The sequence below is a fragment of the Miniopterus schreibersii genome (assembly GCF_964146895.1).
Source record: "Miniopterus schreibersii genome assembly, chromosome: 7".
Lineage (NCBI taxonomy): Eukaryota > Metazoa > Chordata > Mammalia > Chiroptera > Miniopteridae > Miniopterus > Miniopterus schreibersii.
Window position 1 is genome coordinate 17945562 of NC_138108.1, and position 14633 is coordinate 17960194.

Genomic DNA, 14633 nt, shown 5'->3' on the forward strand with positions numbered 1-14633 from the left:
CCATAAGAAAATAATTGAATCTGAATGAAAGGAAGCATAGTAGTTATTGAAGGAAGGAAATGATTCCCTGCAGTCATCAATTCCAAAATCTCGTCAACTTTGCAGTGAGAAGAGTATTTTTACCTTTTCACAGGCACTTGGTTTTTCCATTGGCCTGGCTTTGCCCCTCATTCACTCAACGATCAGGTTCAATTTACGGGAGCTCCAGCTACTCCTGTTTTCAGAAAAATCTTCTTAGGAATAGTAGAGATGTTTCTTATGTGTGATTTTCTATGAACATAAAAGCTAGTATGGGCCAAAGTATAAGTAATAATAAAAACAAAGGGACACTGCTGGACACTGTTTTAAAGTCTTTATTTGTATTTATTCATATATATTTTACAATAACCCTTTAAGATATTCTCAGCATGTCCATTTCATAGAAGCAAAAACTGACGCACAGGGAGGTTAAGAAATTTAATCAAAATCACACTCTTTGATCACATGAAATCACATCCTACGTGGCATTCACAAAATGGAGTCAAACTGAGCCGTCTGATTCCAGATCTTGCACTCTTTCCTGTGGGACTCTGGAGTCCATGCTTTCTCAGCATTGCCACGTCTCAAAACGCCCCTTTGCTCAAGTACTGTTTGCTACTTGCTCTCCAATACCCTCAGTTCTCTTCCGTCCTAAAAAGTTGTTCATTAGAATCCACCACCTATACGTGGCTGTCCCCTATTGCCCTCTTCCCTTCAAGTGTAAAGTTACTGAAGATGTCCTCTTACCTCCGTCCTGATCCTCTCTCTTTCTTAACAGGTCCTGCCCACTTCCTCCCCAGTCTCCCCACCAAACACCTAGCTTCCCCTGTCTAAAACTACATGCAACTTTTTGCTCACCAAATAAATCCAGGGGATCTGCCCTGGAGGTAACTCCCAGCAGCATTTCACACTACCACTCTTGACCCTTCATTCAGAGGTTATATCATAAGCTGACCTCTTCTGGATTTTTTTCTCTCTTTTTAATTTTAGCTTTTCTATGTGTGTGTGTGTTTTTAACTCCCCTACTTTGGATATTCTCAAACGCTCTCTCTTTTGCCTTATGCATCTCTCTCTATAGTTTAATTTTCTCTGCATGCTCTCCTGACTCGATCTTCCCAAAATCTACATCTCCACAAGATGTAACTAAACCAGTTAGAAAGCAACTAACTCAGAAGCTTTGGATAAGGCCTGAGCATCCTATATTTTAAAAGCTACCCAAGTGCTTGTAATATACAGACAGGGTTCAGAAACACTGACAAAGGTCTACATATTGAGATTTTCAATAAATTTTATTGTTAAGACAAAAAGTCATTACACAATTTATAGTGTAATTTTCTATTATAAGCAGCAAGAGTCACAAGGACAGCAGCTGTTTGTCACTTGGGCAGTTGCATATGAACACTCCAAAATAAGTAACAGCAGGAGTGACTTTTATATGCAAAGTTGGTTAATGACATTACAAAATGTCATCAGGTAAGCCAGTTGGCTGGCATAGAAAACAACAATTCTCCTCAAAGGAGTCCAAAAACAGAATTTAAGTCTCTAAAGTAGTTCTTAACCAGGAGTGTCTAGCAAAACCACCTGTAGGTGTTTTGAAATAAAGGCCCTAACATCAAAGATTTTGATTCAGCAGATCAGGGATGGCATCTGGACCAGAGCTTTTTAAGAAACAATGAAAGTAAGATACTTAGACAGGATCTAATTACCAAGCTCCTTGAAATGAACAGGAGTGCTGTTCGTTTGAATTGATTCTTAGCAGGGGCTGTATTGATGTTTGCCTCAGAGTAAGATTATGATCTAACCACTATGCTGTACACCTGATGCTAATATAAAATAATATTCAATGTCAACTGTAATTAAATAATAAACTTTTAAAATTTTTCTGGTATTTATTGTTTTAAAAGCAAGAAATTTTCTTCAAAATACATATTTGAGACAGATTTTTCTAAAAAGTATATTGAAAGATATTTTTAATAGGAGAGGAAAGGAGTCTATAATGCCATAAAGATTTTAGCATAAAAATCTAAGGGTTAAGGAACAATAGTTTTCATTTAAATTGTGTTGACAGTCTACTTTCTCTAAATAGCAGACAAAACCTGAGCTACTAGATAGATAAAATCCTACGGAAGATTTCTATCTGGAGGATGGTAAGAAAAGCCTGTGTCAACTCTCATGGAGATGCCAACCAGTCTTCAGAAACTGCCTACTAATATTTTAGCCAGAAGTTCTTTTGTTTGCTTATTTCCCCCTCCAATTCCAAGGTTCTCTCCCAAGAGAAAAATAAAAGCAGAGAATTGAGGGTGGATTTTTTTTCTAGAAATTCAGATTCAGAAACCAGTCTTAAAAAATAAAGATGGCTAGTAGGACCATTCATTTCCCCCAGTACAGGGGTTCCCTGGGGCTCCAGTCAACACCTGATACGCATGTTATCTGGGCTCAGGCTTGAGATTTCTGGAGCTCACAGTCCTCATCACAGAGACATGTGTGCTCCTCACTAGTCAAACACTGGGGAGGTTTTCCAGCGTAAAATCATCTCACTGGGTGCTTTCACAGACCATCCGAAGGCTCTGTAGAAAAATGGCGGTTTTTTAATCCAACTGGCAAATCAGAGAAAGTGCTTCAACATAAATTAGCAAAAGAATGCTTTTCATGTAAATTAAATAAAATCTCAACCCACTTTTTCATACTTGCACTTTATTCAAACAGTCTCCTGGCTGGATATTTATATTTGGCACTAACCATCATTGAAAACAAAATGTGTTTTAGTAAATATTTAACATAATTCACTCTCACCCTACAGTGAAAAAAAAACTGCTCTTAGTGTATTTTGATTTTTGCATCTGGCTTGTTTTCGTATGAGGCCATTTGCTGCCTCAGTGGCCACTGTGATCCGCTGCCCTGTGGTTCTGTGCCTGATGGAGCCAATACATCTTTACATGTTCAGTGACATTTGAAAAATAGTTTAGGGGAGCATTTGAGATCTTGCTTCCCAGCAATGTCATCAGTTTGGCTCAAATAAGCTCATAAAAATTCTCAAAAAAAACAGTTTAATAAAAAGTTTAGGATCAAAGGGTAATTCAGAAAATATTTTTGTTTGTTTAACGCATGTTCAATAAACAGAAGAGAGTAATATAAAAAATGGGAAGGAGGAAATAGCCCACCATGTGAAAATGTGAAGGAACTGTCCCTCACTACCCATCAAAATTTCTCTCTCTCTCTCTCTCTCTCTCTCTCTCTCTCACACACACACACACACACTTCCTAGGTGCTCCAACTCTCTTTTGTTCTCTCACACTCTCTAGGTACAATGACTTAAAGACAGAGTCACAGTAAAACAAGTCTTCTAAACGCCATATCAAAGTTTTCTCTAATAAGAACCTAGTTCGTTAAAAACCAAGCTCTCAGACACTTCTGAAGCTGCAACACTCCACAGTTACTCTACATGCTCTTCAAGCAGAACATCTCCTATGCGGGTTGACCACATCAGGAGACTGGGAGCAAAGAGAAAAATTAAACCTACTTTCCCTGGACCATATTTCCTATTCAGAAGCCCTCTTAGAAGTTCTTAAAAATTCATTCACAGAAAAGCACTTACCAGAGAATGCTTTTTCTTTTCTTATTAAATTAATGCCACTTCATCACTGATGGGTGACTAAGAAGATGCACAAAGGGCGTGAGAACAGTGTGGCCTGAGCGCCCACGCCTGAGACACAGGAGCAGGGCTGGCCTGAGGTTATCGAAGGCCTACATGGTCTTCTCAGACATCGGTGTGATTATGAAATCCCAGCCTGGCCACCATGTCTAAGAGAAACTTGAAAACTGGATGGATATGACAAGTTTTCTGAGATTCATGGATTGCCTGAAAAGATATTTTATTGATTCTACTTTGTTTCCAAATAAAGTATAAGAAGCAGATAATAAAGTGGCGCAGAGAGAAAAGCATTGCTTGCTGGCTATTTCCAGGGTTGTTTCAGCACCTTTGATTTCAAGAGCTCTGACCTGGCAATCATGTTGTCCCCAAGGCATATTCTGCCAGCTTTCTGTCGATCCCGCCCCTCTGTAGCTCACTGACCTCACAGGGCCACCACGCCTGCCCTTGCCTCTGGTTCTGGGACTTGCAGGAAGAGGGTTCTCTTTTGTCCTTTCCGCCTTTTCTAGTTGTTTTTGGAAGAAAAACTGGTCTTAACAAGACAGTTCACCATTTCTGAATATCAAAAGCAGAAAATCTTAATATGTGGAACTACACTCCAATCCCCACGTTGCGTGCATGTGCGTGTGAGTGTACATGTTCACAGAGTCATTCAGAGATGAATTAAAAGACTCACTCAGTGTTCAAGCTTTGGATGTGCACACAAAAGATGAAGATGATTCTATTGTATTCTTTCCCAGCTCAGGTGAAGTTCCAGGCCTTCTCAATGCTATGCTGATACTGTATGACTACCAAGGAAGTGTCCTGCCAGCCACGTTTATATCACCTGTCGCCTATTCATGGGAACCAACGAGATTTCTAAATTTGGTGGGAACGTGCCAGGGAATACTTGGAGGATATTTGATATTCTGTAGTTGAGATTGAAATCCACTTACACGATTTTCCAGGAAACTAGAAACTAGAATAAATTCCCTGAGAACTATGGGAATGTAAATATTCCACACTACGTTTTATCCAAACATAGTGAGAACTATTTCAGCCTGCTTGGAAATGGAACATATATTTTGATGGAGCTGGCCCTTGGAAGAAATGTTGTGAATGAGTGTAGGGGTGATCAGTTAAATGCAAATGGATGTATTAAATTTCAATTATACCAGTAAAAATAGTCATCAATTTTCCCCACTTAGACCCAAAGGACCTTTTAGTTTCACATTTTGTTATTATTTCATGAATATGTAGAGAAATAAGAATAAAGGGATAGTGAAACCAACTTTACTGGAAATTGTGATAAGATTTCATCATAGCACCCAAAGTTTTACTCTACATCTCTCGGTTTTAATAAGATGACTTCAATGAGAGTAATGCTTATGAATTGGAATAGATCCATCCATCTTATAAATATTTCAGATTTCAAATGCATCTCTAATAAGTTCTAAGCCATGCTCACTTCACATTCTTCCTATTCTTGCATCATCAAAATTCAACACCTCTGAAACTGTTGTCACCTCAGAGTCAGTGACAGGATCTAAGATTCACACATAGAAAATACCCAGCAGCCGGCACCCTGACCAGTGCACAGTCTTCCCTTCTACATCGTACTCTCCCCTTGGCCGCAGTTACTCCACTGTTGGAACCTAAGCGCCCAAACACTCCTACGTCCTGACAATGGTTCTTATAGTAAATGTTAGGGAGCTTCCGGCGAAAAATTTTATAGCATCAGAATCCCATTTTCATGACGGATGATGTTAACTGTTTCATTTCCTGGGTCCCTGACACTGCCAGGCTCTATCTGCAGGAATCTGTTTGTTAAAAAGGTTGGCAAAGAACTTGATATATTGCTACTGCATTAACGTGAAACTGAAAAGAACATGACGTTTCAGAGTTTTCACATTTCAGTCTATATGTAGCCGGCTTAACACATAAAAGTTCTATTTGGACATTGTTCTAATAACTTTCAGAAAGAAAAAATACTTGCATTCTGAGAGATCAATCATATAAGCCTCAAAGAAACAACTTGTCCTGGTGAAAAATCACTTATTTCATTCTCCCAGTCATTTTCTCATACTATATAAAAGGCACTTTGCTCTTAATGGCAATACTTTGACTTCTTTCTATGGTAATTTATATACATTAGTTAATTTTTCACATTACATTCTTATGGGAGTTGCAGATCTAATTCCCATTGAAGAATAAAGCATTATTACATGAGATAAGAAAATATAAGTGGATTGAAATAAAAATTTAGTTTCTGGGTTCAGTTTTGTGGATGATGCAGTAAACATTTGTTGTTTTATGGATATATTATGTGTCCTTTTGTTGAACATCAATTTATTCTCTCTTTTGTCATTTACAGGACCCTTATCCTTTTGCTCTATAATTTCCTGATTAGGCAATTCCTTCTGTGAAGTGTTTGTTCAACACATAGTTTCATTTTACAAATGTCTTATTTAGTGATATTTTTAAATGAAAACTTTATTTATTAAAATAAATAGTTTTATAACAATTTATAACAATTAAGAGAGAACACTTTAATAAAAATTGCCTTTTGAAATAGCCAACGATAACTTCACTCACCCTTCTAGTATGCTTCTATTTACAAAATTAGGATAGGAGGCAGCCAGGGATGAAAAAAGATTAGAAAATAGCTTTGGGGCTCTTTGGGCATTTTGATTTATTAGTTTTTCATTTTGAGTAAAATAATCTATTGGGCACATAGTGTGTTAAATCACTGGCAGATGTTTAGTATCCCTCCTGCCGCAGTTGAATTTTTGAAAAAATACTGATATTAATCAGATCATACTACTCTTCTAACTATTCCAATTTCTTTCTGCCCAGTTCAGAGGGAAACTTACTGTGCCCGACATCATTGGAAGGCTGGGGGCATAATGAGGAACTGGGTTTATTTTCTTATGGATTTTGTTTATGAAGTATAAATATATTACTTATATGGCACTCTTTCAAATATTACTAATTTGACATCTTATAAAATTCAACCTTCTATAGTCTAAGACTGAAAGGAAATGAGCATTTAGCATTTCTAAATACTACTATGCATGTCTTACATTGGGAACCCAGCTGCCTCTGACCGAAATTTCCAGTTAAAAATAAGATTTTCTCTGCATCTTGGCACCTTAGAAAAAAAGTAGACCAGATCCAATTGGGGAAGAGATTCTTTAAACTCCATTGAAAATAGAAATGAAGTTGCTTCCATCTCTAAAATTCTTCCCAAAATGTTATCTGATCAAGATAGGATAAATTACTTTAGATTAGCTAAGTAAACCTCAAACATGGGTAATTTTATTTCTCTTTCTTTTATTGTTACAAAAGCATAAGCCAGCTTATTATTGTCCCCCTACCTTCTTTTAAACAAGAAATATTATGGAGCTTCTGATGAACAGAGGGGTGGGGGGAAACTAAATTTCACACTATACCTTTTTTTCTCCTTCAGCAGAAATGGTGGACCTATAACCTTCAAAGAAAATCATTAAAAAATCCCTTAAGCCCAGCCAGGCGTGGCTCAGTGGTTGAGCGTCGACCTACGATCCAGGCGATCAGGGTTCGATTCCCGGTCAGGGCACATGCCCGGGTTGCGGGCTCGATCAGTGACTCTCATCATTGATGTTTCTATCTCTGTCTCTCCCTCTCCCTTCCTCTCTCTGAAATCATTACAGATATATTTAAAAAAAAAAAAATCCTTTAAAATTCCTGGAGCACGTCTGCATGGATGTGGGGACCATGCCTTCCTGACTCCCCACGGACTTCTATCCGCTGGTGAACTGAGGAGGCGCACAGAGCTCCCGGGGAAGCCCTGCAACCCCCTGTGGAAAGAGCGCACTGATGAGACTGCTGTCCCACATGTTCACCAGCCAGGTCTAAATCTTCACGGACATTCACATTTGTATCTTTTTATAGGGGTCAAGTTGCCTTTTGTGAACATAGGAATCAGGGCAGTTTCTGAATTATGTTGTTAAATGCAGCGTTGATCAAAACAGCTTCAGCTAAGGCAGCTGAAACATTTTTTTAAAGCTAAGATCAATAGTGTTTTCTTAAAAAGTCTAAACTCTTAGTTCCTCTCTTCCATCAAAGGACAAATTTGAAACTTTGACATGTGACACCAAATAAATTCATTTTCACATGTTTTAAGGTACAGCTAGCTTTGACCCTCTTCTAAAAACAATTGTTTTGCAGTGTTAGAATTGTATAATGGAATTTAGTAATTTTAAGGATATTATCAGTATGCCAAAATGTCACTAGAGCATTTATAGGTCAACTGCATTTCCCCTAAAGATGAACATAGCTAAGATATTATAAAAATGTCAAAAACTGAGAAGATGTTAACGCCAAGAGCTTTGTAGCTAGTGAATCATTCATTGTTCAATTTATAATCACAGAATATAAGCCACCTTCCTTAGAACAGAAAAGTCTTCCAAGAAGTGTAGTACATGTTCTGCATAGCTGTCATAACACGTCACTTATTTTACCTTATTCTTGAAAAAATGCAAAAAATAGGTACCTATATATAACTCTAGGCAATGTGCCATAATGAGCAAGTTTTCAGTTTCCCTGAGTTTTGCTTCAATGTTCATTGACTTGACAGTCAAAACCAGTTACTTAGAACATGAATTTTATTTCGGCTTGACAAGACTTACACTTTAGCAGAGGGGGCTACTTAATATAACTTCGGTATAGTCTCCATATTGTGCAGCTAGTTTTTTGATGTACGAATATTCAGAAATTCAGAATGTACTGTTAAATAAGAAAAGCACTGTATATGTAGGAAATGGATGATTAAGAATCTCTATCTTTATTTGCTTAAAAATGGCATGAAGAAATACCAGAGGATATATAAGGAACTATTAAATTTATTTTTAGGTGAAATACACATAGGCTACAGGAACACAGACACTGAGACTTCTCAGAGTATGCCTTTCTGCAAAATTTGGATTTTTTAGACATGTAACATTATTACTGATTTAAAAATTAAAGTATATTTTAAAATTTCACTGTGGGTGGAGTTTTTTCTTTCCTGCACAGCATCAAGCAATTCCTGGACACCGGCAGGGTATCCTGAAACGCAAGTTAACTCTACCCTAGCTTGAGATTCCACAGGTTAAGGTTAAGGGCTTAGTCCTACAAGACTCATCCCACCTTGCCACCTCTGAGCAAAGGAATTATATGATCTGATTTACACTTAAAAGACTATATAGTTGGGGAGCAAAGGTAGAAGGATAAAGAACATTTATTTCCAAGGTTTTTGCAGTAATCCAGGCAAGAAATGTAGTGGCTTGGGCCACAATGGTAGGCGGAGATGGTAGAAAGTGTTCAGATTCTGAACATATTATCAAGGTACAGCCAATATGACTTGCTGACAGATTTATTATGAGAGAAAAAGACATCAAGCCTGACTTCATTTCTATCTTTGGCTTCAATAACACAAAGAGAGAAATTTCCTTCAACATAGACTAGGAAGTGTACGAGAGAGTCACAGGCACACATCAGGAGAATCACAAGGGCGGGGAGACCCAGGGGTTGACCAGGAAAAAAATTCCCGGAGTAAAGTGGTCCTCTAGCCATCTGGTACCATCCTGTGATCAGTCCTATGTGATAATCTCATTATTTCCATCCCACTCACCAAATCTCTGGGGAGACAATGACTTCTGATGCTGTTTGTCTTGGAAAGAGCTTCTAAGCACAGCTTTGTCCCAGCCAAGAGTTAGGACTATAACACTGTTCCCCAGACTAAGACGACAATAATAGAAGCTTATAATTCAGTTAGCCCTCTAATGTCTATAATAAAGATGATAATAAAAGGTAATGAATGCCCCAAATGTCTTTAATATTGAGTTCATAGTACCACGTATAAATTTGTGAAGGAGATTTACTTCCCTAATTTTCAAAATTAATGTTGAAGGAATTTGATGTCATGTAAATAAAGCATTATTTGGGATTGAGAACTGAGTTAATTCCTAGTGGATCTGAAATCTGCCACTAGGTCTATAATTGTAAAAGTTGAAAGTGAAAAAGTGCTTAAGTATATGAGGCAAAGATAATCTTGTTATGGGGGAAACATCCAATTCCTAAAACGGACTTTTTATTATTCCGTTCTTATTTTGGTTAAGATGTATGTATTCTTTGTGAATCTGTGATCTTTATATGACATGGTGATACAATTTTATTTAAGTGTAGCAATATAATGAATATTGAGAAGGCATTTAAGATTTGTCCCATCAAAGGCTGTTTATTCATTTAAAAAATATATATTACTGTGTAAAGGTGAATGCTATTTAGGTGTCTCCTGTGGTGACTAGAGTCCAGGACCAATTGTTCAACATTAACATGGGTTAAAGAATAACTTTTATAAAAGAGAAAAGAAAAACCCTAGTAAGTCCAAGGTCAGCCAGGAGAGGAGTAAAGGCACAGCTTCCCGTCTTCTCCTGTCACCCCACAGAGAAGCATGGCAGAGACGGGGCGCTGCTGGACCCACACCGAAGCTGGAGGAACCCTCTCTACCCTGCAGGTCTCCATCTATAAAGGTCATGTCTACAACGGGCATCCATGTCATTGAGAAAATTCACTAGGCACTTGATGCCAGCCAGTCTAGATTTGGGGTGGCAGCTTTTAACAAGAGTTGCCCTGCAATCTATTTTTTTAATTTTTTATAACACTTCATTAAATTTATTGGGGTGACTGTGGTTAATATGAACATATAGTTTTCAGGTGTGTGTTTCTATATTACAAGATCTGTATATTTCTCTGTGTGCCCGCCACCCAAAGTCATATCTTCTCCTGTCACCATATATTAAGACCCCCTTCACCTCCCACCTCTCACCCCCTTCCCTCTGGCAACAACCACATTGCTGTTTGTGTCCACGAGTGCCCTGGAAGCTAGAGCCAGCTCCTGGCGACATTAAGGCCATCCTACCAAAGCCCCTGGTCTCTGATACTGGTTTCAATCCCTCCCTGTTCATTGTGCAGGCAGCCCAGAGTAAGATCCTAGAGTCACAATCAGACAACTCTATTTGTTACTTCACCAAAATTTCCCAGGTGTGTCTATATGTGGGTTAAATAAAATACTTATTTATTTTTGCAAAATGCAGGACATTTTCATAAATTTCTGTGATAGCATATTAGTTTCAGGCTGACAGTACAGCTTTAATTTTATTCATGACTGAGTCTATGACATTTCATAGACACTTCTGAGAAAAATTCAAGCTTCTTGAGTGTAGGAGGACTTTTGCTTACCAAAAGCTTTTATCATATTGCTCATTCCAGTGATAATAAATAGCTTTTTACTGCATCAGGTTTAGAAGACTGTAATTTCCCCTGTGGCGCTAAAAACTTTGTTTTAACTCTTGTCGATACAGAAAACATTTCATCAATAATTAAAACAGCACACTTGTTCCCATGAGCTAGCTATAAGAATGAAAACCAAGTCCCATTACAATTTTTTATTAGGTAGAATGCTTTAAGCCAAGTTTGTTCTATTTGGTCCTTAATCAGCAGCCTGCAAACAACTATATAGATCATTTTAGGAAGCCTTTAAATGCTATTTAATATTTCCTGCTTATTTGCAGTTATTCAAAAAAATCCCTTTAACGTGTCATAGATGCTGGCACTTTAGTGCTCAGGACAAATCCCATTAGTCTCTGTATCCACCACCACGTTCTTGCTGACCATGCTTTCTGCACACTGCCCCCAGCCAGTGACTGAACATCACAAGTGTTAACTCAGGTCTGTTCCCTTGAAACAGGGGATTCCTCTGAAGGGCAACTTTGGCTCAAGGATACTCCATCAACCTAACAGAAAACTTCTTAGAACTGTTTCCTGCCCAATACTCTTTTTCTCCCCCGACTCCTTCACAGATATCAGACTTGCATCACGGGATGAAGCTGCTTCCTACTCCTGCCCCCTCTTCTTTATCTTTTGTATTTTCCCAATACATTTTTCATGTTTCCCCAATAAATCTTTTGCACTTTTAATTCCACCTCAGCGTCAGCTTCTTGGAAAACTTGACATAATGCATGCTTATTGTCCAGTCTCATATCATACAAATCCTCCTCTCATTTCCTCTGCCCAGCACACACAGGAATATTCACGAGTTCCTGAAAGGCGATCAGTTGTTTCTAGCTCAGGGCCTTTGCACAGGCTATCCTGATTTCCTGGTACACAGCTCCCCTTCATCAACTAGCTAACTCTTCTTTCAGGTCTCAGGTTAAAGAAAACATCACCCGGCCGAACTTCCATGACCATCCTATCAAAAAAATGCCACCATAGGTCAACTGTTATTTCCTTCAGAGTACTCAAAAATCTTTATATATTTTAGTGCTTTGTGAAGTTTAAAACATTTTTTTTCATTGGATATTGACTGTCAATTTCATTCATAGATGTTAAATTATTAAAGTCCTTTTAGTGTCTGTACTTTGTGGTAGTTTTATAGAACAGCTAGAGATTCGTGGAGATTTTTGTGTATTGAAATTTGGCATTGCTTCTGCAAACTTTTTAAAAAACTAAAATATTTTAAAGTGTTTTAAAGATGAATAACCGTAGAGAAGGAAATATTGCAAATGTGTGGATGGAAGAGAAATAGACAATTCCAGAGAAGAAAATAGCTTTTTCCAGTGAATCTCTTAACAGTTTACTAGAGCAGTGTTTCAGATTCTAATCTATGGACAACTATGAGATGGTATCTTCTCTCTACATTACCATTTGCCTGACTCTTCTTCAGCATGAAGCTCAGAAAACACCTTCTCCCAGGGAACTTCACTGCCCATCTCCACCCATTTGGATTAGTGGCGCCTCATATGTGGTCCTATAGCACCCAGCATTTCATAGTACTTGTCCTAAGGAGTTTATCACTCAGTTTAGAAGTTGTCTAGTCATTTATCACATGCTTGAAGGCAAGACTCAAAAAGCAAAGAATATAACCTTAGTCCCAGTACCTTCCAACACTATTACCATACCTGCCACAGAGTAAAGCCAATAAATATCAGCAAAAAAATAAAAGGTTTGTATGAAACCAAGAGCTGGTAAGTTAAGTTACCATATAAGGAATATAGTTCTGAACATATTATTTTAAAAATTAAAAACATCTTTTTCTCTTTTTATGAAATATTTGTATCAGAGTAGAAGTTTCTGGAAGAGATTTGCCTTCTGTCAGTATGTCACAGTTAAAGATCACTAAATCCATGAGGGAATAAATGAGAGCACAAACAAACAACAATAACAATTTTCAAAAAAGATTTAGATCCTTTAGCAGTTTAGATGTTGAATAATCAGAAACAATATAAAATAAGAATGTATGAGACTTTTAAAGTAATAAAAGATGACCAGTAATACCATCCCATTTCAAAATGACTAGATAGCTTTTTAAAAAAGAACAAAGAGAACTTTTAGAAGTGAATATGTAATTATTGATGTCAGAAACATACTACATGATTAAAAAAGAGAACAAAAACACTTGCAAAAAATTAATAAGCTAGAAGGTTGACTTAATAATTACCTAGCTTTCCATAGAGTCGGGAAATGGAAAATATGAAAAAGAAGTTAAGATATATGGGTGAATGGAATGGAAAACTATTAACATATAACTGTGAGTCTCAGGAAGAAAATGGAAGAGAAACAATATATTTAGAGCTAAGACCTAAGAGTTTTTTAAACGTAATGTCAGACCCCAATTCTCTGACACAAAAAGCAAGATAAATAAGTCCTCACATAAATTCAACCGCAGAACACCAAAGACAAAATGTAACTCCTAAAAGCAGCTATAGGGAAAACAACAACAAAGAAATGACAGACTTAAAGGCAAAATTTCTAATACCAAAAATGGGAGACAGGAGGCAATGGAATAATAGCATTATCTGAGTTAAGAGAGAAGGTAGCTGTCAACCTAGAATTGATACTCAGAAAAAATGATCTTTAAATAATTGGAATAAAATTCTTCATTTACTTTAGATAAATTAACATGGAGAAAATTTACCTTCAACAGACTCATGCATTTACTTTTAATAGACTATATCACTCAATGAACTTTTAACAGACGTATTTCAGAATGAAGGAGAGTGACTCTAGGGGGAAAGAGTAGTAAGCATTGAATTTGTTCAATGAATGGGTAAGTCCTTAAAACAAAACCTTTACAAGATAACAAGGGCTAAGTTGAAGAGTTTTTGAAAAACAGAGGTAAAAATGTTGAGCAAAAATAACTGGAAGATCTGACCTTTCTGAAAGAGTGAAGGAGGCCTCCCACGTGTCACCTGGCTGTCCCGCTGTGAGGCTTGTCACCTCCCAGGGCTGACATGATGGGGTGCAACCGAAATGTTTGCTGACTGGTGAATGTACTTCCCGAGCACCCTCACTGCACGTCTCTTTCTGTATCCATAAAGCTGAGGAAGCCATTCTGTTTGCACTCACCAGCAAAGCTAAAGAAGCTATTGTGATAGAATCTTTAAAGAGAAGTTCAGTCCTACTTAACTGTGGACTGTGTTTTACCACACCTGCTAATCAGGGTCTAGTACTTACATACGCTTTTAGGAAGAACAGAAATTACATTTTCTACAACCAGTGGAAAGCAGCGGCCATGTGCTTAGACACAGGAACAAACAGAAGAACTGTCTCAAGTGGTATTTGACCCAAAGTAGATCAGGGACATATGTTTAAAACCCCCGAAGGGCATATGCAAAATTTGACACCATCATGTTGAAAGGTATTTCATATTGCTGGAGCAGATAAATCTTATTTTCTTTCATTAAATAATTTTTGGTCAAAAAATAAAATGCTAGCTGTGTACTTTTCAATATGTATTCAACAAGTAAACACAAGTGATTATTTGACACCTCCATGAGGTGTACACAGGATATGTATATCATTCAAAGAGCTGACAAGCCACTTGCAAAATGAAGACTGATATGTATGAAGCAATCAGAAAATAATGAATATAAGTATAATCAAGTGTGTGATGTTTTTCAAACTT